The sequence below is a fragment of the Vombatus ursinus genome, unplaced genomic scaffold, assembly GCF_900497805.2.
Source record: "Vombatus ursinus unplaced genomic scaffold, bare-nosed wombat genome assembly UNPS02014781.1, whole genome shotgun sequence".
Lineage (NCBI taxonomy): Eukaryota > Metazoa > Chordata > Mammalia > Diprotodontia > Vombatidae > Vombatus > Vombatus ursinus.
The window spans coordinates 24374599-24398341 of record NW_020954559.1 but is presented as its reverse complement, the minus strand read 5'-3'; the positions used below and the strand labels follow the sequence as shown (position 1 = coordinate 24398341).

The window sequence follows — 23743 nt, the reverse complement described above, 5'->3', positions numbered from 1 at the left end:
TCTGTTCTGTGTCCTCCCAAATGCACAATAACAGACATATCTGTGTTATCACAAGCCCTGTCCCAGGCTGCATATTTCGAAATTGCTTTCTTAGGTTTCTCAAGCCTTGGGATTCCACCACATACTAGCTGTCTGAATGAAGGTAAGACATTTCACCTCTCTAAACCTTGTCTTTGTATTTCTAGCACCTACCATGATACCTGGCACATAATGCATGTTTAATAAATGCTTGTTGACCGAGCAATTGCTTTTCTTCTCAACAAAAAAAGGAGCTGGACTAGATAACTTCTAAAAGTCTCTTCTAACTCCAAATCTATGCTCTCATGATCATAAAAGTTATCCTTTGATCAGTCTATTCTTAAACTTTTCTTTATGTCATGTTATTTTGTTACTTTGCTTTAAGACAGCCAGCATTTCTACAAACTATTAAGGTTTGCAAAACATTTTACATGTATAATCTCATTTGATCCTCACACTAATTTTGTGAAGTGTTATGATTAGGTCCACTTTTCATATGAGGAAACTGAGGCAGACAGAGACTAAGTCCAGGATTATATAGCTAGCAAGTGTTAAAGGCAGAATTTTAGCTCAGAATTTTAGCTTCCTGGCTTCAAGTGCAGTGTTCTATTCACTGCACCTAGCTGCCTTTCTACAATAAAATTATTATTAAAATATTAGAAATTTTTTTTGCAAGTTGAATTCAATTTTTTTTCACAGATGCTTTATCATTATCTCTTACTGTTCTTCATTTGGTAGCAGCCACTAAAACTTTGTTTTTCTGATATCTATTCAGTCGCTGTCTAGTAGTTACTTCACTGCTCCAATGAGACAGATTAAAGTTCTCTCCACAACTTATTAATGGAGAATTGTAGCCAATCTGGAGATGAACCTCTAGAGATTTAGCTAGGATAGTTATTAGATGACAAATGTAAAGTCTATCAACAGACCTATTCTTGAAATCTTTCTAGCCAGGTAGGTACTGTCAGAATACTATCAGAGCCTTCAAGATACCTTTGTCATTGACAGGACAGCATGTAGCACTGGAGGATTACTAGAGTTGAGGGTCAAGTAGTTAATGAACGATTAAAAAAGTATTTTAAAAAGCTATCTGTGCTTTAAAGACTAGATCTGTAATATGGGGTCTATGAGCCAGATGAGTGAACCTGAAGAGGTATGGAACACTGAAACTTCTAGTCAAAATAAAAAAAAAATTATGCATGTATAAATAAATTATATATAAAATTATATATACACATATTTGTATAAAATCTATATAAATATAAATTTATCTTCTATATATACCAACATCCTCATTTATTCAACTGAAAATCATTTAGCTCCCATGTATATGGATTTCTGATCACTGATAACATACATGTTTTATATATATATATGTATATACATATATGTCATAGATAGAGAGATAGATATCTAGGATATCTAGGGAGGATCCCTAGGGAGAATTCTTTTGTGAAGCAAAGAATCTTTCCATAATTTAGTCTAGTTTGTATGCTTATCTTTCTGGAAGATACATATATATATATAATAAAGGTAGGACACATATGTATTTGGTGTACCCATAAGATTGAAGCTATCATCAGACAATATTATTAGCGGATTTTATAGAATAATTTAGCATTTATTTTGTTTAATGACACTTTGTGGAGGCACCATAAAGTACTACCATGAAACTGATGGTTGTAAATAACTAAGTCCTTATTTGCTATTGAGAGAAGTGGTAGCAGTAATCTTACAAATGATGACCTTTATTTCCATTGCTAGAGTGGCATCTCCAAAAGGGGATTTAGCTAGGAGTTGGGAAGCCCTAAGATCAAAGTCTGCCATTAGAACTTACTTATAATTAGCCTTGGCAAGTCAACAAACTTTGCTGAGCCTCAGCAACGTGGGGATAATAATAACAGCTGTATTTCCTGCTTAACAGAATTGCGAGGTTCAGTTGAGATAACATAGGTAAAATTCTTTGTGAATTTTAAGTGTCATTGATAATTAGTCATAATTTTCCTTTAGATAAATTGCAGTGCAACATATTGGTAGTGAACAACTGTGCCAGCAATTTGTGAGAGAGATGTCAGTGTAGGAATTATAGACCACCATCTTTCCAGTCAAGCTCGTGCTCTGGATTACTTTCCTCACTCTTTTTCTCCCAGGCATGTTGTATTCCCAAAAAGCGTTTGATTACTTTTCCTGCTTATGATTCTTGGGGTAATCCTGAGGGTTTGTGATTTCTCTAGTACCATAGCTTATGAGCCTCCACCAGTAGTTGATTATCCAGTTGATATCAATGAATCAATAATCCATAAACCATTTATTAAGGACCTTCTATATGCCAGGCACTGTGTTAAGTGCTAGTGATACAAAAAGAGACGAAAGAATTCCTGCCCTCAAGGAGCTTACAATTTAATCAGTGAGACAATATGTAAATAAAATATACAAAGCAAGCTATATACAGGACATGTAGGAAATAATTAACTGAGTGGAGGTACTAGAATTAAGAGTTGAAGAAGGTGGAATTTTAGTTGGGACTTAAAGGAAGCCAGAGAAATCAGTAGTTGGAGCAGAGGACAAAGAGTGTTCCAGGCATGTAGGACAGCCAGAGAAAATGCCAGTTAGTTAGCCAGTATAAGGAATTTTCATTAGCAGTGTTTACCAAGGTGGCATGGTAACACTAATTGATACAAAATATTCTCCCTAAGAGTCTGAGGCACACCCTAGCAATAGTACATACAGAGTTCAGACAAAAGTGGTCTTTAATGGTTAAAGAGCACATGTGGCAAAAGGATTATTCATAGCTCCTAGCTAGAGAAGTCTTTTTATACCATTGTGGGATCCACATGAATTTTCCCTTAGGTTAGAGGTTCTCTGCTGGGCTCCAATCCCTACCTTTTCTGAGTAGCATTATATTACTTAATCAAAAGAAAGAAAGAGAGAAAAAGAAAGAGAGAAAGAAAGAAAGGAAGAAAGACAGAAAGAAAAAGAAAGAAAGAAAGACAGAAAGAAAAAGAAAGAAAGAAAGACAGAAAGAAAAAGAAAGAAAGAAAGACAGGGAAAAAGAAAGAAAGAAAGAAAGAAAGAAAGAAAAAAAGAAAGGAAGGAAGGAAGGAAGGAAGGAAGGAAGAAAGAAAAAGGAAGGAAGAAAGGAAGAAAGGAAGAGAGAAAAAGAAAGAAAGAAAAAGACACAGAGAGAGAGAGAGAGAAAGAGAGAAACAAAGGAAAAGCTAAGTCTAAAAGGCTGAGCTCGACAGGTAATTTCTTTCCTGTCTCTTCCCTAAAGTGTGGCAGACCTCAAAGTCAACCTCCTTAGGGAGATAGAGACAGGCATCTGCCTTACCTTTTATGAGACAACAGAGCAAAAGCCAAAGATTGCATGTAAGCCTGAAGGTGAAGGTAGAGTCTCAGGAACAAGCCTGCCCTAGCAGCAGTGTCCTATCTTGCACATATTCCAGGCTAAAAGGAATTCTGGGCGAGGACATTGCCAGAAATTCGAAGATCTCAGAATCTTGCAGTAATGGAAGCATAAATTGCCTTGACCACCTCTTTTCCCTAGAACTGTGCCTCACAAGTATTGCCCTCTAAGTTTTTGCCCATTATTTCCACAGATTATATGTGTATTTCTGGAAGAGTGTGGTCTGTGAGGGGAGGTCATAGCCACTATTGTTTTATTTTAGTAAATGTGTTTGCTTTGAATTAATTCTATCTCCTGGCTAACTATTAAAGGTGAATTCATGGTGAGGGCTCGTGCCCTATAATGTGACCTAGGGTGTACTTTTGAATCTGAGATATCAGCTACACTCTAAGCAAACCAATCCTTATGTGCCAGTTTGAGAAGTAGCTCTGAGAGACAGCGTTGTGAAGACAAGATAGCATCTGCATGGGGACAATCTGTTTCTGGCCTTGTAACCCCATTTCTATGATGAAGTTTTGAGAGCCATGCTAGGCCCTGGGGTTTGTGAGGCAGGAAAAGACGGGGGGATGGCCTAGGAAAAGTGGATATCTGGCTCTCAGACCTGATCAGCAAAGGAAGGAATCAGCTTCCAAATTTAGATCACCCATGGTTGCTTTTGAAGAGACTAAGATGTCCCAGACTCTAACTCTTACAATCTGGATATTGACTTTATTGGAGGCCAGGAGTGAACAGTAAACAGTGTTGGGAATATGTACAAGTTGTGGGGGTGAGCAAGAGATAGAGAGTGGGGTAGGAGTGCAAGTATTTAAAGTGTGCTCCTGGAAATCCTGGATTTGGCTATGCCCATGAACTAGTTAAATAGGACAGGTAGGTGGTGCAGTGGATAGATCCTGGGCCTGGCAAGCTATGGTCCATGGGGTCATGAAGAGTCAAACACAACTGAATGACCAAACAGCAACCTCAACAACAAATAAACTAGTAAAAGGCTACAGTCAATTGAAACTTCACGGGTCTGGAAGAAGCTAAGGATGTACAAACTGTTTAGTAGTTGTTTTAGTGTACTTGATTTGGTTTCTTTTCTTTTTTGGATATGAATAAAACAGAAAACTCTATATGTCAAATTGTGTTTGTGTGCTCTTCTCTATTAAGTTAGTTCAGTGTGACTGAATGAAAATGAAACACAAAAGAAAATATTTGGAATTTTTTCTCAGTGAGTGAAGGAAAGAACCATAAATAGCTCATTAGAGAATACATGGATAAATAAGATAAGGGCTACCACTTATGAAGGGGTGGAGCTAGGGAACAGAGGCAGAGAGTTTGATGAGAGACATAAATAGCTTAGTATTTTCCTAGAGCAATCTCTGGTGTTAGGTGGAGCATTACCAATATAATGAATGTAGACTAGTCTGTGCCTGGTTCTTAATTTTCTTTGTTTTTTATTTAATTCAATTTCTTTTTTAATCACAAAACTGATGTTTTCCCCCTCATATCTCCTTCCCCCCTCCCATTTAAAAATTCTTCTTGGCCATGTTCAAAAAAATTATCTTTCATTCTGTACCTCAAATTCCTAACTCATTGTAAGCAGTTAGGTAGCATGCCTCTTCTCAGGCTCCTTGAAATGTCTGGTAATTGTGTTGAACAGAGTTCTTAAGACTTTCAAAATTGTTTGTAAAATGCTGTGGTTATTGTATAAATTGTTCTCCTAGTTTTGCTCACTTTGCCCTGTATTATTTCTTCTCAGGTTTTGCTGAAACCACTCCTTTCATAATTTTTTCTGGCACAGTAGCATTCCCTTATATCCATATACCATAAATTGTTCATCCATTCCACAACTGATAGATACTCCCTTAGTTTCCAGTTCTTTTTTTGTATAAAAAGATTTGCTATAAATATTTTTATACATCTTAATCCTTTTTTTCTTTCCTTGATTTATTTGAAGCTATTAACCTTGAAGTTTTTTTTTTCTGGGTCAAAGAGTATGCACAATTTAGTGACTTTTTGAGGAAGTTTCAAATTACTTTCCAAAATAGCAATACTACATTAATTCACAGCTCCATCAACAATGAATTAAGGTACCTGTTTTTTTTAATTTTTTATTAATTTATTTTGACTTATCAACAATCACTTCCATAAGCTTTTGAGTTTTAAATTTTTCTCCCCTTCCTTCCCTAAGATGGCACACAATCTGATATAGGCTATACATATACATTCCTATTAAACATGTTTTCACATTAGAGATGTTGTAAGGAAGAATTAGAACCAATAGGAGGAACCACAAGAAAGAGAAAACAATATAAAATAGAAGAAAAAAATAGCAAATAGTATGCTTCGATCTGCATTCAAATTCCATAGTTCTTTCTTTGGATGTGGATAGCATTTTCCATCATGAGACGTTTAAATATCTTAGATCCTTGCATTGCTGACAAGGACTAAGTCTATGAATATTAGTCATCACACAGTGTGGCTGTTACTGTGCACAATGTTCTCCTGGTGCTGCTCACTTCACTCAGCATCAGTCCATGCAAATCTTTCCAGGTTTTTCTGAGTCCACCTACTCATCATTTCTTATAGCACAATAGTATTTCATCACATTCATATACCACAACTTGTTCAGCCATTACCCAATTGATGGGCATCCTCTCAATTTCCAATTCTTTGCCACCACAAAAAGAGCTGCTATAAATATTATTTGTACTTGTGGATTAGGATACCTGTTTCTCCTCAGTCCCTCCACCATTTATCATTTTCCTTCTTTTTCAGTCAATTTTGACAATCTAATGAGTGTGAGGTTGCTCACCTCAGAGTTGCTTTAACTGCATTTTTCTAATTATTAATGTTTTGGAGCATTTTTTATTATGGCTATTGATAGTTTGAATTTCTTCCTTATAAAACTGCCTCTATTTTATACTACATTGTATGACCAGTTATCAATTGTTGAGCCTGTTTCATGTTGTTGTATAGGACTAAGAAAATGATCAGTAGTGCCACTTAATAGTGAAATATAGTTGAGGAAACTAAGATTCAAAGGGGTTGATTGACTAAGCCTGAAGTCATACAGATATTAGGTAGTAGAGCAGGACTTTAAACTGTGGTATTTTGGTATCAATTCCAGGGCTTGAGGATTTGGATTTTCTTCTCATTTTGTTCATTTCATTTATTGTTTTCTATTTATTTTGCATATGTTTTTAAATTTCTTTTTCTTTTGGCTAGGCAGTGGGGTTAAGTGACTTGCCCGGAGTCACACAGTTAGTACCTTGCGTAGGGTTTTGATTGGGGAAAAATAATTTTTTTATAAAAAAGAAACTAGAGTAATTAATGAAGAAAAGATTGTTCAGTACAAGGGAATGGTTAACAGAATCAAATGTAGTTGAGACCTCAAAGATGACAACTGGAAAAAAAGTATTGTTTTTAATGATTAACATGTCATCAGTGACATTAGCAGTTTCAGTAGATTAGCAATAGTGGAAATCAGACTGCAAAAAATTCATGAAAGAGTGGGTGGAGAGGAAGTGAAGACATCAAAAGTAGATAATTTTTTCAAGAAGTTTAGTAGTGAAGAGGAAGGAGATTGCTTTGGTTAGAAAGTCAAGAGAAGGGTTTTGTGGGAGGTAGGTAGGGAGGACTTGGAGGTTTTGATCATGTTTCTAGGCATATGAGAAGAAGCCAGTAGAGAAATTAAATTGGAAATGCATAAGAGATAAAAGATGTCTGCTCAAGTTAGAAAGAAGAGATCAGGATCAAGGGTCCAGTCAGAATGATTAGCCTTAGTGAAATATAGAGATGTTTGACCAGACAGAAAGAAGAGAGAATAGATAATGACATAGAAAACTTCTGAGAAATGAGGGAAGGGAGCTGAGGGAACTTATGTTGGATAACCTCAATTCTCTCAATGAAAGGGAAGATTAAATCATTTGCTGTAAGTATGGGGGTTGTGGTGTGGTTGTGGGTTTAAAAAGTGAGGAAAAGGTTTGAAACTGTTGCTGTGGGGAATTACAAAGGGATCCAATATAACTGTGGAAAAGAATGGTCACATAATAACCAGAAGTCAGCAGAGAGTGCATACTATGAATTTACAGCGAGTGAAATCAGTTGATTTTATAACTCTTTCTAGTGATGCTCTGAAGACTTTAAGTAGAAGAAGATTAGCCATCAGGTAACTCCAGCTGATGGGAACTAGGTTGCTGAAGGGTCTCAAAAGGATTTTATATGTGTCCTAGTCTAAGAAACCAGGCATGTTTAGCCTGGAAAAGAGAAGACTTAGGGAAATACTGATAGCCATGTTCAAGTATTTAAAGAGCTCTTACAAGGAAGAGGAATAGACTTCTCCTTCATAGTTTCAGAGGCCAAAATTAGAAACAATGGCTGGAAATTTCAATATAGGTTTGACGTAAGGAAAAAACCACCTAACTTTAGAGTTATCTAAAAAGAGAATAAACTTCATCAGAAATTCATAGGATCATAAATTTAGAGAAGGAAAATACATAAAGTCCACATAATTTGACTTAATTTTTTTATTATAAACTTAGCAAACATAACAAACATGAACATTTCAATATGCAGAGAACAAAAGACTATATATGAAATTGCGGACTTCTTTTATATAGACGTAGCTGTTTTTTTAAAGTATATATTAAATTTAACATGGTAATGATGACTGTGCTGCTTTGTGTTCCTTATTGAACTACCTTCTACTTTTTTTTTTTTAAGATTCACTGCCATTCTTTTCTTCTTTTGTGGTGCATCTCTCTTCATTGCTCCACTGTCCATTGAAAATAGAAGTCCTCTCTAGATTGTACATATGATCATAGTCAGGCAAAACAAATCAATACCTAACAAGCTGGAAAATATGACTTATTCTGCATTTCTAGTCCATCACCTCTCTGTCAACAGGAGACAGGCATGTTCATCATCAATATTTTGATTGGTCGCTGCATTGATTAGAATTCTGATATCTTTAAAAGCTAATTTCCTTTATTATACTACTATGGTCATTGTGTAAGTTATTTTCTCAATTCTAATCAATTTTGTAGTCGTTGTTTAGCCATGTCCAACTGTATATGACCCTATGGACTCTTGGCAAAGAATGCTGGGGTGGTTTGCCATTTCCTTGTCCAGTGTGTCTCTCTTTTACAGGTGAGGAATTGGGACAAATAGGGATTAAGTGACTTGCCCAGGGACACACAGCTGGTAAATGTCTGAGTCTGGATCTCTAAACTCAGATCTTTCTGACTCCAGGTCTAGTGCCTTATCTATTGTACCACCTAGCTGCCAATTTACACTGCTTCAATTCATATGAGTCTTCCCAAATTTCTCTGAAGCTGCCATATTTGTCACTTTTTATAGGGCAATAGCATTCCATCCTACCCATGTTGTTTCTACTTCTGCATAATTATACCTATTTTTTATGGATGTTTTTTTACCATGTTTCTTTCACCTTTTGGGGGTGGGGTGGGTGGGAAAATTTCTAGCACTAGGGTCAAAGGGTATGCACAGTGTAGTTATTCTTTAGGCATAGTTGAAAAATGTCTTTCCAGATTTTTTGGACCAATTCATAGCTCCACCAACAATGCATTAGAGAGTCTGTCCTTCCATAGGCCCTCTAATAATTGTAATTTTCTTCTTTTCTACATATTTGTCAAGATTATTAGTTTGAAATTGAAGCTTGGAGTTGTTTTAATTTGAAGTTCTCACGTTAGTGATTTAGAGAATTTTTGTATTAAACATATTTTCAAATTAGTTATGTTGTAAAGAAGAATTAGAATGAATAGTAGGGACCACAAGAAATAAGAAACAAAACATACACTCACAAACACACAAAAGAGAGAAAGAGAGAGAGCAAATAGTTTGCTCAAACTGTATTCAGACTCCATAGTTCTTTCTCTGGAGGTGGATAGCATTTTCCATCATGAGACTTTTGGAGTTGTCTTAGATCCTTGCACTGCTGAGAATAGCCAAGTCTATCAAAGTCAGTCATCACACAACGTAGCTGTTACTGTGCATAATGTTCTCTTGGTTTTGCTCATTTCACTCAGCATCAGTTCTTATATGTCTTTCCAGGTTTTTCTGAAGTCTGCCCACTCATCATTTCTTATAACACAACAGTATTCCATTACATTCACATACCACAACTTGTTCAGTCATTCCCCAAATGATGGGCATCCCTCAGTTTCCAATTCTTTGCCATCACAAAAAGAGCTGCTATAAATATTTTTGTACATATGGGTCTTTTTCCCATTTTTTATGATCTCTTTGGGATACAGCCCTAGAAGTGGTATTGCTGGGTCAAAGGGGTATGCACATTTTTATAGCCTTTTGGGCATAGTTCCAAATTGCTCTCCAGAATGGTTGGATCAGTTCATAACTCCACCAACAATACATCAGTGTTCCAACTTTTCCACGTCTTCTCCAACATTTATCATTTTCCTGCTTTGTCATGTTAGCCAATCTGATAAGAGTTGTTTTGATATGCATTTCTCTAATCAATAGTGACTTAGAGCATTTTTTCATATGATTATAGATAGCTTTAATTTCTCCATCTGAAAACTGCCTATTTATATCCTTGGACCATTTATCAATTGGGGAATGACTTGTATTCTTATAAATTTGATTCAGTTTTCTATATATTTTAGATATGGCTGTAAACATATCTTTATGTTTTCACAGACACTGGTTGTAAAATTTCTTTCTGCCAGATAGTTTTGATAAGCATTGCTTTATATTATAGTTTGGGATCTGGTACTATTTATTCCTATTTTTATTCCTATTTTTAAAATTATTTACTTGAGATTTTTGACCTTGTAGTTCTCCTAATAAGTTTTGCTACTTTTTCTCAGTTTTACAAAGTAACCTTTAAGTAATATGATTGATATGGTCCTAAACCATAAGTCAATTTGAAAGTATTGACAGCTTTATTATGGTAGCATAGTCCAATCATGAATGGTTAATATCTGTCCAATTAAAGATTTCATTTCTATAAGTGTTTTGTAGTTGTGTTCATATAAGTTCTGAGTATGTCTTGGTAGGTATCCTCCCAAAACTAGCCAAGATAAGAAATGAAGCAGATCAAAGATCTCATGCTAATTAGTAGTGAGATTAGCCCCATGAGTAGTCATCCTCCAACTTGGATGAAATGGGCAGATTCAGTCTTAAAAAAAAAAAAAAGACTTATTTTCTAAGTTATCTTCCAACTATGGGATTCTGTGAGTCTATGATCCTTTGATTTCTGGCCTCCCTACATCAAAAGGATTGTAGTGGTAGTACAAGTGTATTTTGAGAGAATTAGTCATGAGGAAAGAGTGATGAGTGGTTGAGGGAAGGGGAAACATACAAATTTTTTTCTCAAAGGCCTTAATTTGAAATTGGTACCTATGGGCTTGAAAGAAAGGGTATAGGCCTTAAGGAATGGTGAATGTAAGAGCCTGCAAGACCCCATATTCAATTAAAAGAAAAAAAACATTTATTAAACCCATACTATGTACCCTTGTACACTAGGCTAGGCACTGAGGATCCAAAGGCGACAATAAAAATGGTGTAAGGAGATTAAATACCTCCTTCACCCCATTCCCCTATATCTCCCCAACCTGGTAGGACCAGAAAGAGAAAGATTTCTTCCTAATTCCAAGTACAAAAGTGAGGTCTTATAAAGTGAAAACCCTGGTTATGGAATCTCTTGTAACTTTTCCCAGGTTTGATGTGGACTGTTTAGGATCAATCAATAAGCAAACATTTATTAAACACCTTCTATATGGCAGGCATTGTGCTAAATGCTGGGGAAACAAAGATTAAAGGCAAAAGAGTCTTGGCTCTCAAAGAACTCCCAGTATAATGGGGGAGACAACATACTACCATCTTTATACAAGTAGGATATATACTGTACAGGGTAAATTCGGAATCGTCTCAAAGGGAAGGCTATAAGGAGGAATGACAAAGGTTTCTTGCAGAAGGTGCAGCTTTAGCTGAGACTTGAAGGAAGCCAGGACAGCCAAAGAGGCTAAAGTGAGGAAGAGGAGCATTCCAGGCATTGGGGACAGCCAGTGAAAATAAAAGGAATCAGGGGATGGAGCACCTTGTGGGAGGAACAGCAAGGTGTTCTTTCAAGTCTTCATGGCCTTCATTCCATTAGTCCTTAACCTTTCCAAGGAAAATGATTTTGTTCTCTCTTCCATCTCTCTGTCATCTAAATTCAGAGGATCAGATGAGATCCAAAGATGACAATTGAAAATGATCTGAGGAGCTTAAATAGTTTCAACTCTGCATCTGCTGTGTATCTCTATCACATTCCTTCTATGGTTCACATTCAAGAAAATGTTTCAAGATTAATCTCTCCTTTGCAAAGGTATTGAAGTACTTTTTAAAAAGAAGTTTTTTTTTTTTCCCCTGGGAGTGGGGTGGGGGTGGACTTAGTGAAGGGGAGTTGTGGTATACAGATTAGTTTCCAGGTCCTGTCTCTTCCCATCAGTATATCACTAATGCTTGAATGATTAAATGGGTCTAGTCATTCACAGAGCCCTCTCTGAGTGTTCTCCTCTGGGCTGACTTTACAAAACATTACTTAGCAATTTCTCAAGTCTTTCACATTTCCACATTTTTGTATTGTCATCAGAATTGTAATCTTCATGTACTTCTATTATCAGATCTCGGCATTTCAACACCAATAACATTGCAAATACTTTTAAACCAATTTGACATTCATCTTTTCAAGTTTGCTGTGTGATTAAGAAAGTCAACAAAATTAGTAATGTTATCTTAAGCAATAAATATGTCAAGTTATACCACAATAGCATAGTAAGGAAGACTGTATTAATTAATGCAGGACACATAATGAGAAAATATGCAACTTTATGTCAGTGCAATAAAAATAAATTCAAGATCATGAAAAACAACATCAATAACATTTTCATGTACCAACCAATATATAGCAATTAACATGCAGTAAATTAAAACACTTGCTCAAGTGCTCAATGTCATGCTTCATCAATTTAACTTATCAATTAATAACATCAATCAATCAATAAACATGTTATTAAATACCTACTAAGTGTTAGGCACTATGTTAGATGCTGGGGACACAAAGACAAAAGTGATAATATTTCACATAACAATATTTTCATAGTAGTGGATAGTTTGTAGGAATAATGCATTTTTGTTTGAGGCTTGGGGATGATACCCAACAAAAATGGAAAATGAAACTACCAACAAAATAGGATCTTCCTGGAATAAACATATATAAAATACAGCGCATAGAAAATGTAACACATCTGCATATCAAAAAAGGAAAATAAAAACAATTGGAAAATGCATGCCAAAGGAGATGATGGCTTATGGTAGGAAAAAAATTCCCAATTGGCATGGTGAATATTCCATTGGATGCAAAAGAAATAGTCAATCTTTAACAAAACACAAACTAAAACAGAATTTTAAAGGTCAAAATGGAAAAATAATCAATGAAAAAACACAAAGAGACTTTAAATTAAACAACTGAAGTATAATATGTTAAATGAATGAGACAAAATTATTTCAGCAACAAAACCCAACTATGGTCTGGCTCAAACTATAAATTGTTATTAGTAACAATAAGAACAAGAGAAGATTGAACTTACTTTTCAAGAAGTAATAAAACAAACAAACATAGTTCTAGTAATGGGGACAGGGAAAAATGGAAGGGAAAAAAACCACATAAACCTTCAAAAATTAATTGCCAAGAATTTCCAAGGCATAGTACTAGGGATGTTCCTACAGGTAAGCACAGATTTCCCTTCTTTGAGATTATCCTAGTTTAGCCTCAAAGGCTTTCCTTCTCCTAGGTCTAGAGGATCTGTACATCTATGTCATTAATCTCTCTTCCTGACAGTTTATAGAAATTTAACCTTTCTTAGAGGAATGATTTCAATGTGTTTCCTGGGCGTTTATGACTTCCTAATGGGATAACTTTCTGCTCCTCCTCCTCCCCTATGTCTTAGCCTTGTTGAAAATGTCCCTTTGAAAAAAATCTGTGATTTCCATTGCCAAGATGGCAGTGATGAAGGAACTCTCTGAAGCCCTCCCAAACTACTCTCCAAACAACTAGAAAACCACCTCAGAATTGATCCAGGAGCAGGGAAGCAGCTTACCAGCCCAGCAGGAAAGGTCTGTCTTTCTGGGATGGGAGAAGAGCCAGGCCCAAGAGCAGCAGTAAGCCTCATACAGGTGGCATGCAGCAAGGCTCCAAACCTGGGGCAATCCACCAGTAAGGCACCCCTCTTCTGCAAGGAAGCTGCCCTGGAGGCAGATGAGCAGTCTGTGCAGTGCAGCAAAGCCCCACTCCCAGCACAAGCCACCAGAGAGAACTTGACCCCATTGCTGACCAGTAGTCCCTACCCTTAGGCTGCCCAACAGCAAGACCTACACCCTGGGGCCTACCAGCAGAGAGACCCTGTTTCCATAGCAACCAAGCTGCAGGACCCCACCCCTGTGGAAGACCAGTAAGAAGAGGGCCACCACGAGAAAGACTCTGTTATGATAGCAACCCAGCACCAAGGCCCCATTCCAGGATCAGGGCAACAGCTAAGCCTCACACCCAGGGGAGACCAACAGGGAACCCTCCTCTCCCCCTGTGAAAGCCAGCAGCCAGATTAAGGAATGGTGAATTTAAGAGCCTGCAAGACCCCATATTCAATTAAAAGGAAAAAAAAACATTCATTAAACCCATGCTATGTACCCTTGTACACTAGGCTAGGCACTGAGGATCCAAAGGTGACAATAAAAATGGTGTAAGTTTTGCAGTTTGTTGAATGCATTTCCCCATGACTTTAGCCAGAGAATGGGTATCTTCTGAGGAAGATGTCAAAACTGCAACTTTCCTCTCTCCCCAAGGCTGCTGCTGGTGGGTCGGTGAGGCGGTGAGCCAGATGTGCTGAAGCTGGGTGAAACTGTCAGGCTTTCTGTGTTGGCCCAGGGCCCAAGGCCATGGCCTGTGGGGCCCAGGCTATAGCTGCTTAAGCCCTGAAGCCCAGTGAAAGCCAGCAGCCAGACCCAGAACCCCAGCACAAAAAGCTTGGGACAGTGCAGGACCAGAGCCCAACTCTCACATAGAAACCCCAAGTCACAAAAAAGGCAGAAAAACTGAGCAAAAACAAACAAACAAACAAACAAAAACAAAACAGAGCTTGATTACAAAAAGTTACTGTGGTGATAGGGAGGAACAAAGCATAAACTTAGAATAGGACAACAGTGTCAAAATGGCTACACATGAAGCCTCAACGAAAAATGTAATTTGACCTCAGGCCCATAAAGAATTCTTAGAAGAGCTTAAAAATGATTTTAAAAAGCAAATTAGAGAAGAGAAGAAAAATTGGGAAAAGGAATGAGAGTAATGCAAGAGAATCATGAAAAAAGAGTCAATAGCGTGGGGAAAGATATACAAAAACTTACGAAAGAAAATAACTCCCTAAAAAATAGAATTGGAAAAAAAATGTAAAAAAATAGAATTGGCCAAATGGAAAAGAAAGTACAAAATAAAACAAAATCAAAAATAAAAATAAAGTAGAAGAAACTGTGAAATTTCTCATTGGAAAAACAAGTGATTTTGAAAATAGGTGCAGGATAAATAATATAAAAATGAGTAGACTACCTAAAAGGCATGAGTAAAAAATAAAAACCTGGACAACATTTTTCAAGAAGTTATCATAGAAAACTGCCCTGATATATTACAACCAGAGGGCAAAATAGAAATTGAAAGAATCTGCTGATCATCACCTGAAAGAGATCCCAAGATGAAAACTCCCAGGAAGATCATAGCCAAATTCCAGAGCTAACAGATCAAGAAGAAAGTATTGCAAGCAATAAAAAAGAAACAATTCAAATATCACGGAGCTACAGTCAGGATTACACAGGATTTGGCAACTTCCATATTAAAGAACTGGAGGGCTTGAAATATAATATACTGGAAGGGAAAGGAGTTAGAATAACAACCAAGAATGACTTACCCAGCAAAATTGAATATAATCTTTCAGCAAAAAAAAAAATGAACATTTAACAAAATAGAGAACTTTCAAGCACTTCTAATTAAAATAGCAGAGCTGAATAAAAAATTTGACCTACAAATACAAGACTCAAGGAAAGCATAAAAAGGTCAAAAAGAAACAAGAAAAAGAAAACATAAGAGAAAAGAAATTCAATAAAGTTAAACTGTTTATATTTCTATACAGCAAGATAATATTTGTAACTCACTCTTAACAACTGTATTAGTATAAAAGCAATTAAAAGGAGTATATGTAGACAGTGGGTGTGAACATAAGGTGGCATTGATGGGATGATAAAGGGGTGAGAAAGAAAATTGCACTGGGTTGGGGAGATTGAATAAGGTGGATTATCCTTCACAACAGAGGCATAAAAGAGCTATTATGATGGAAGAGAAGATGGGGGTTGGTGGGCAAAGCTTAAACATTACTCTCATCAAAATTGGATCAGAGGGAATAACATACACACTCAGTTGGATATAGAAATTAATCTTACCCTGTAAGGGAGTAAAAAGGGACAGGGATAATAGAAGAGGGGACTGATAAAAGGGAAGGTATATGGGGAAAAGTGGTGATCAGAAGTAAAACATTTATGAGGAGAGAAAGGGTGGGGGTTAAGGGGGAATAAACAAGTGAAAAATAGCATGGAGGGAAATATAACTATATATAACTAGTTATCATAACTATAAATGTGAATGGGATGAACTCACCCACAAAATGAAAGCAGATGGCAGAATGGATTAAAAAACAGAATCTTACAATATGTTGTTTCCAAAAAACACATTTGAAGCAGAGAGATACATGCAGGGCAAAGGTAAGGGGCTTGAGCAGGAATTATGCTTCAGCTGAAGCAAAGAAAGCAGGAATAGCAATCATGATCTCAGGCAAAGTAAAGGCAAAAATAGATCTAATTAAAAGATATAAAGAATGAAACTGTATCTTGCTGAGAGATACCATAGACAATGAAGTCATATCAATAGTAAACATAAATGCACCAAATGGTATTATAGCATCTAAGTTTTTGAAGCAGAAGTTGAATGAGTTCCAGGAGGAAATAGTTAATAAAACTATACTAGTGGGAGACCTCCACTTCCTCTTCTCAGAATTAGATAAATCTAACCAAAAAATAAAAAAGAAAGAAGTTAAAGAGGTGAATAAAATCTTGGAAATTTTAGATATGATAGATCTCTGGAGAAAATCGAATGGGGATAGAAAGGAATATACCTTTTTCTCAGCAGTGCATGGCACCTACACAAAAGTTGACCATGTATTAGGACATGAAAACCTCACAACCAAATGCAGAGAAGCAGAAATAGTAAATTCATCTTTTTCAAATCATAATGCAATAAAAAATACATTCAATGGACAATGGAAAGAGAGATTAAAAATTATTGGAAGTTAAATAATCTAATCCTTAAAAAAATGGGTCAAAGAACAAATCATAGAAACAATTGTTAATTTCATTACAGCAAACAATGAGACAACATACTAAAAGTTATGTGATGCAACCATAGTGTTCCTTGGGGGAAAATTTGTGTTTCTAATTGCTTACATTAACAAAATAGAGAAAAAGTAGACCAATGAATTGGATGTGCAACTAAAAAAAAAAACCTAGAAAAACAAGCAAATTAAAAATCCCCAATTAAACACCAAATTGGAAATCCTGAAAATTGAAGGAGAGATGAATGAGATTAATACAATTGAAAGTAAGAAAACCATTGAACTAATTAATAAATCAAGTGGGAAGCTGGGTTTATGGGGGGGAAATAAAATAGATAAACCATTGGTTAATTTGATTTAAAAAAAGGAAAGAAGAAAACCAAATTACTAGTATCAAAAACATAAAGGGTGAACTCACCACCAGTGAAGAGGAAATTAAGACAATTGTTAGGAGATATTTTGCTCACTTATATGCTAATAAAATTGACAATCTAAATGAAATGGATGAATATCTACAAAAATATAAATTACCCAGATTAACTGAAGAAGAAAAAATACTTACATAACTCAGTCTTAGAAAAAGAAATTGGAAAAGCCATCAGTGAATTTCCTAAGAAAAAATCCCCAGGACCAGACAGTTTCACAAGCAAATTCTACCAAACATTTAAAGAACAATTAATCCCAATACTATATAAACTATTTAGAAAAATTAGTGAAGAAGTAGTTCTACCAAATTCCTTTTATGACACAAATATGGTGCTGAAAGAAAAGAAAATTAAAGACCCATTTCCTTAATGAATATTGCTGAAAATTTTTTAAATAAAATACTAGGAAAAAAATTATGGTAATATATCACAAGGATCACATACAGTGACTGGGTGGGATTTACACCAGGAATGCAGGACTGGTTCAACACTAGGAAAACTACCAGAATAATTGACCATATCAATAACAAAACCAACAGAAATCATATGATTATCAGAATAGATGAAGAAAAGGCCTTTGAAAAATACAGCACCCATTCCTTTAAAAACACTAGAGAGCATAGGAATAAATGGAGCTTACCTTAATATGATAAGTAATACTTATGTAAAATCATTAGCAAGCATTATCTGTAATGAAGATAAGCCAGGAGCCTTCCCAAAACAATCAAGCATGAAGAAAGGATGTCCATTATCATCTTTATTATTTAATATTGTACTAGAAATGTTAGCTATAGCAGTAAGAGAAGAAAAAGAAATTAAAGGATTTGCAATAGTCAATGAGAAAACAAAGCTATCACTCTTTACCAATGATATGATATCATACTGAGAAAACCCTAGAGAATTAACTAAAAAGCTACTTGAAATTATTAAAAACTTTAACAAAGTTGCAGGATAGAAAATAAACCCACATAAATCATTAGCATTTCTATATATTACCAACAAAGTCCAACAGCAAGAGATAGAAAGAGAAATTCCATTTAAAGTAATTGTAGATAATATAAACTACTTGGGAGTCTACCTTTCAAGACAAGCCCAGGAACTATATGAGCACAACTATAAAACACTTTTCACACAAATAAAGTCAGATCTAAACAACTGGAAAACCAGTAATTGCTCATGGGAAGGCTGAGCCAATATAATAAAAATGACAATTCTACCTAAATTAATCTATTTATTCAGTGCCATACCAATCAAACTATCAAAGAATTATTTTATAGAGCTTGGAAAAATAACACAATTCATCCGGAAGAACAAAAACTCAAGGATATCAAGGTAATCAATGGGGGAAAAAAGCAAAAGAAGGTAGTTTAGCTGCACCAGATCTCAAACTGTATCATAAAGCAGTAATTATCAAAACAATCTGGTGCTGATGAAGAAATAGAATGGTGAATCAGTGGAATAGATTAGTTACAAATTACATTATAGTAAATGACCATAGTAATCTAGTTGCCTTGTTGATAATAGCAATAATTATCATTATCATTGATTATTATAACCCTGATTGAATGCCACCATTTATACTCTCCCTTCTCATTCCCAGGCAACCTAGCACTGCTAGAGGAAGTCATGAAAAAATGCCAATTTGCCCACTAAAAATTCATGATACTTAAATAGGGTACTCATTTCTCCTATAATAATCAATATTATTAAATAATTAATTGAGTAATTAATATTAACTCATGCATGATATAAATAATGTTATATAATATTACTATATAATGTAATTATAATGAAATAATAGTAAAATATTTAATTATTTAATATTAAATAATTTTGATTATCATTATAATGATTATATGTGTGTGAGGAACAAACAGTATGGCTACAGTGGGAAGGAGAAGCATTTCCCTCTTTATCATACTCAAAGAGTCATAGCATGAAAAGCTGATTCTGTTTTGATTTAGAATCAAAATTTGAGAGTTGTAGCCCAACCTCTGAACTTAACAGAAAAGGCCAATGAGATCCAGAGAGGGTAAGCAACTCACTGAGGTTAACCTAACTAGTTAGTGTCAAAGCCAGGAATTGAATTTCAACAGGCCAATGTTTCCTTTTTGTTTGGTTTTGTTTTATTGTATCAATTCAACTGGTCAGTGTTTCCTGCCTCATGACTTAAGTTGATCATAAGGGTAGGAAACTGATGGTCAGCTGAAATCTAGCACATTTGACAGTTAGGAACAAATTTTGACCAAACTGAGATAAGAAGACTTTCATATGTATATCTAACTGAGCATATGTCCTTGAGCATTTACTTTAATGGAAGTTTTCTGACATTTTCTCTAAGTAGTAGATGATAGAAAGCTAAAAGTCAAAATGCAGAGTCCTAGTCATGGTAAGGAATATTCACCTGGTGAAACAAACCAGAGAAAAAGATTTGTATTTCAGTAGGTCATCGTTAAATAATTTGTAAGTGTAAGACAAGAAAAACCTGGCTTAATTGGGATAGAGTAAATTAGATCCACTCTGAAGAATGAGTCAGCAAGAGTGGAAAAGAAAAGACTGGATGGATCACTCCCAGTTTTCTCAGGAGAAAATTAGAATTGAAAGAAGTACAATATTAGAAAGCCTTGCCTTAGCACTGATAAGCTTAGCAGGTTCAAACTGTCATGTTAATTGTTAATCAATAACTAATCAGTTCTATTCTGATAACAACCCCAATGATTAGGCTGAAATTTGAGAACTTGAATGATTTTTAATTCCTCTTTCAAAAGAGGTATTAGAGGATTGTAAATACCTTGGGCTGTTTGAAATCTCAGTTGCATTCATAAGATGCTAAGCACAATGCCTGGCAGATAGAAAGGGCTTAATAAGGGATTGTTTATCATCCTCTTCCTAATAGAGGGGTTAACATAACTGAACCATATTTAAAGCTTCTGTTTATGGGAAAAAAAACCCTGATACACAATTATTTTAAAGTTAATCTTAAGACTTTTAATATTTAGCATAACATCCTGTTGGATGAAATGGATTTGTTTATCCTGAGGAATAAATAAATTAATCTGTTGGAATTTTGCTACTGTTGGACTTTGGAAATGAAGCTATGTTAACTGATGAAATTAACTGCTCCAAGAAAATTTTGTTTATTCTATAAATTGTTGTTATTCTGTCAGAGAAAAAAAAATTTTCCTAGAGTGGATGTGAAGCTGATGCTTTAAAATACAGGAGTTAAAGGACTGTTTTGACTAATATTCTTGATGTTTTTACACTGATTCAAACAAGCATTTTTATAAGTATATTGAGTAAATCAGATACCACACTGAATTTCTTGAGTTTATATGAATGATTTCATTAGAAAGACTTTAAAAATTTCAGAGAACTTGGGTTTCTTCCTCTAATAACTTCGTTTGCTCAAAGACTGGCTAACATTTATTAATACTCAACAATAGGTATTAATCCAACAAAATTCAATTCAATTAGAATTTGATCAGTGCTACTACATGCTTGCTCTAGGACAGTGTTGAGATAAAGATAACACAATGAAATAAAGATAAAAATGAGCTCATTCCCACCTTCTAGGAACTTATATTTTATGGGGGAAGGGATGTGATATGTACACAAGTATATGAATATACTTAATATGAAGACTTTTTTTTTGGTTGTTGTGGTTTACACCTATGATTTCATTATTGTGGGGAGTTCTCTCACAGGCAAATGTTGTGCAACTTATAGTCCTATAGAGTTGTCTAGAACACTGAGAGATTAAGGGATTCACATATGGTTCTACAATTAGAATAAGTCACAGGTGAGACTCAAATCTAGATCTTCCTGATTCTAAGGCCAGCCTCTACTATCCCAGATTGCCTTTTATAATACAAATTAATTTCTACAAAGTGAGATTATTAACTGAGGGTATCAGGAAAGGCCTTGTTTAAGAAAGTAGCACTTGAGCTGTGTTTTGAAGGAAGCTAAAAATTCTAAGAGGTAGAGGTAAGGAAGGAGTATATTCCTGACATGGGGAATTTCATATACAAAGGCAGGATTCTGCAGAAATGGGAGATGGAATGTCACATATAGGGACTAGCAAGTGGGTCAGTTTGATTGGAATAGAGCATATGTGAAGCAGAGGAAGATGAAATAAAACTGGATAAGCAACAGGTTATGAAGGACTTTAAATTCGAGGCAGAGGATTTAATATTTTTATCCTAGGGGAACCACTGAGGTTTTTTTTTTTTTGAGTATGTGTATCTGTGGGGAGGGAGATGGAGAGTTGACACGGACACAACAATGTTTTTGGAATGCCAGTTTGATATCAGGATTAGAAAATGATGGGAAGCAGGGACACCAATTAGGAGGCTATTCTAAAAGTCCAGGTAAGAGGTTAGGAGCACCTGGTTGTGAGTGAGTGAAAATTAGGGCTCAGGCAAAATCAATAGAGATGCCAGCTTTTCAAAGATGAGGACCTTGAAACTGAATTACAAGCACAAAATTATTTTCATTACATCATTGCCATTTGTGATCTTTGGGTAGCAATCTGTGTTGGGTTAAATTATTCTGATTTTTGAGCTAAGGAAAGAGAAACACCGTTGAATTTACCTGTTTTTAGTTCCCTCTTTATGGTGTTTATGGGGGCGAGGTTGCAATCTGGTGTCGGAGAAAGGGAAGTTACTTAGCTAAGTGGTTAGCTAGGAATGTGGTTGGAACCACCAAAAACCTGATTCCTGATTGACTATGAGCCAGCATTGTAGAATAGATATGTGAGTTTTATCCCAAATGCACTAGTGAGGAGATCTCTAAACTGACTTGATATTTTGGGAAGTATTGTTCAGACTTCAAGAATTTGAACAGGTTACTCCTGGCCTGGAGAATTTTAAAATTGCTCAAGATTGCTCTGTGATAGTTTCTTTTATGTGAATTTTGAGTTAAGCTACCCTAGCATCTGATTTCTGAATTAGTATCTTCTCTTTTCCCTTGCAAAAATCAATCTAATAATCAGTAAGCATTGATTAAGCACTTACTATGTGCTAAGCACTAGCTACAAATACAAAAAGTGAAACAATTTTTCCTCTCAAGCAACTTATAGTTCTCTATTGTTCTCTAGTGGAGAAGACAATACATATCTATATCTACATGTGTGTATAGCTATAGATATATAGATATATACAGATATGTAGTTAGGGAAAGTGGGCCAGGAAGATCAGGAAAGGCTTTATATAGAAGGTGTTTGAGCTGTGCAGTGTGTAGAGACAAGAAGGGAAAGGAAGTAGGGCAGGAGATAGGCACCAAGATGGAGAGGTAATGGCAGGATAGACAATAGGAGATTAAGTAAACTTCTGGCCACAGGGACAAGGAAGGTCAGGAGTTATAGTCTTTCAAGTTGAGAGTTCAATAATGCACAAAGACAAGTTTAGCAGGTAGAGAAAGATCAAAGCCTTGAATCAGAAGGAAGGCAAATGTGGCACTCTCCTGGTAAACCAAGATATTGGCATAGGACATGGGTCTGGATTCTTTCTGACCGCAATGCACAAACTTTCTTCTTAGAAAAAAAGTATTTCTCAGAACTGTGGTTTGTGGGCCCTGAGGTATTGTTGAATAAAAAGCTCAAATATTTTGGGGGGTAGTTATTTTGTCTAGTTAGAGAATTCAGGGAGAGTTGTTTGATGTCAATTTCTCTCAATCAAACAAAGTTTGTCTTCTGTGCCCAGTTAACTCTCCTATTATTATTTTTCCTTTATTTTTTGGTGCTCTGTCCCCCAAGTTCCTAGAGTCTCTATGCTAACATCTGGTTGTAGATGGCTTGCTCTCCCAAACATCAAGACTTTTTTCTTCCTTCTACTTCCAAATTGATGATATATGTTCACGACTATTTGCTATGTTTGCTCATTGTGGAATTGGAATTTGATGGGGAGTCAAACTTTGAATGTATAGCTTGGGGCATTAATTAGACATATTTCTCAATGCTAGCAATCAACCTTTATTAATCAAATGCAAGCTAACATTAGTTTATATTTTCTATTAGCAATACAAACATTAATGGCAGTTAATGGAAGAAATCACCAAACATCTCCTAGGGCTTCCCAGTAAGTGTGTCTTTTATTTGTACTCAATAACACCAGAGGCCATGTGTCTCCCTATCCTGAAACCTGACCTCAGATCCAGTTTCCTTTTTGTCCTTTGGGTGTTTTAAACCTAAAACATTTTCTACTGCTGGTTGAGAAATAGATATTGTGACTGAAATCCAAATTGTCCCTAAACATTTAACTAATAATTTTCCTTTCTGTACCTTTCCTGGGACAACTGCCCATCCTGTACTAGTTAATCTTTTAATAATTCTTTTGGTAAGTTCCTCTTCTTATTACTTATGTTATCTAACTAACATATTATCTATATAGTGCTGTTCAAGTTAGATGCCTGAGTCACTTTTATCTAGGTCCTGTCTTCATAGATTATGGCATAATACTGTG

At 35.5% G+C, this 23743-nt stretch overlaps 1 protein-coding gene across 3 annotated transcripts in view; it reads left to right on the top strand.

Moving 5' to 3' along the window:
* Positions 1-23743, top strand: part of LOC114046224 (interleukin-1 receptor-like 1) — a 57187-nt gene that overhangs the window by 1410 nt on the left and 32034 nt on the right. The window contains exon 2 of one of the 3 annotated variants that reach the window (XM_027866463.1): positions 95-142. The exons of 1 other annotated variant lie outside the window; for it this stretch is intronic. The gene's annotated coding sequence lies outside the window, so the exon portion shown is untranslated. Of the gene's footprint in view, positions 1-44; positions 143-23743 lie in introns of those variants that run through there. One more of the 3 variants, XM_027866465.1, reaches the window with a different exon arrangement.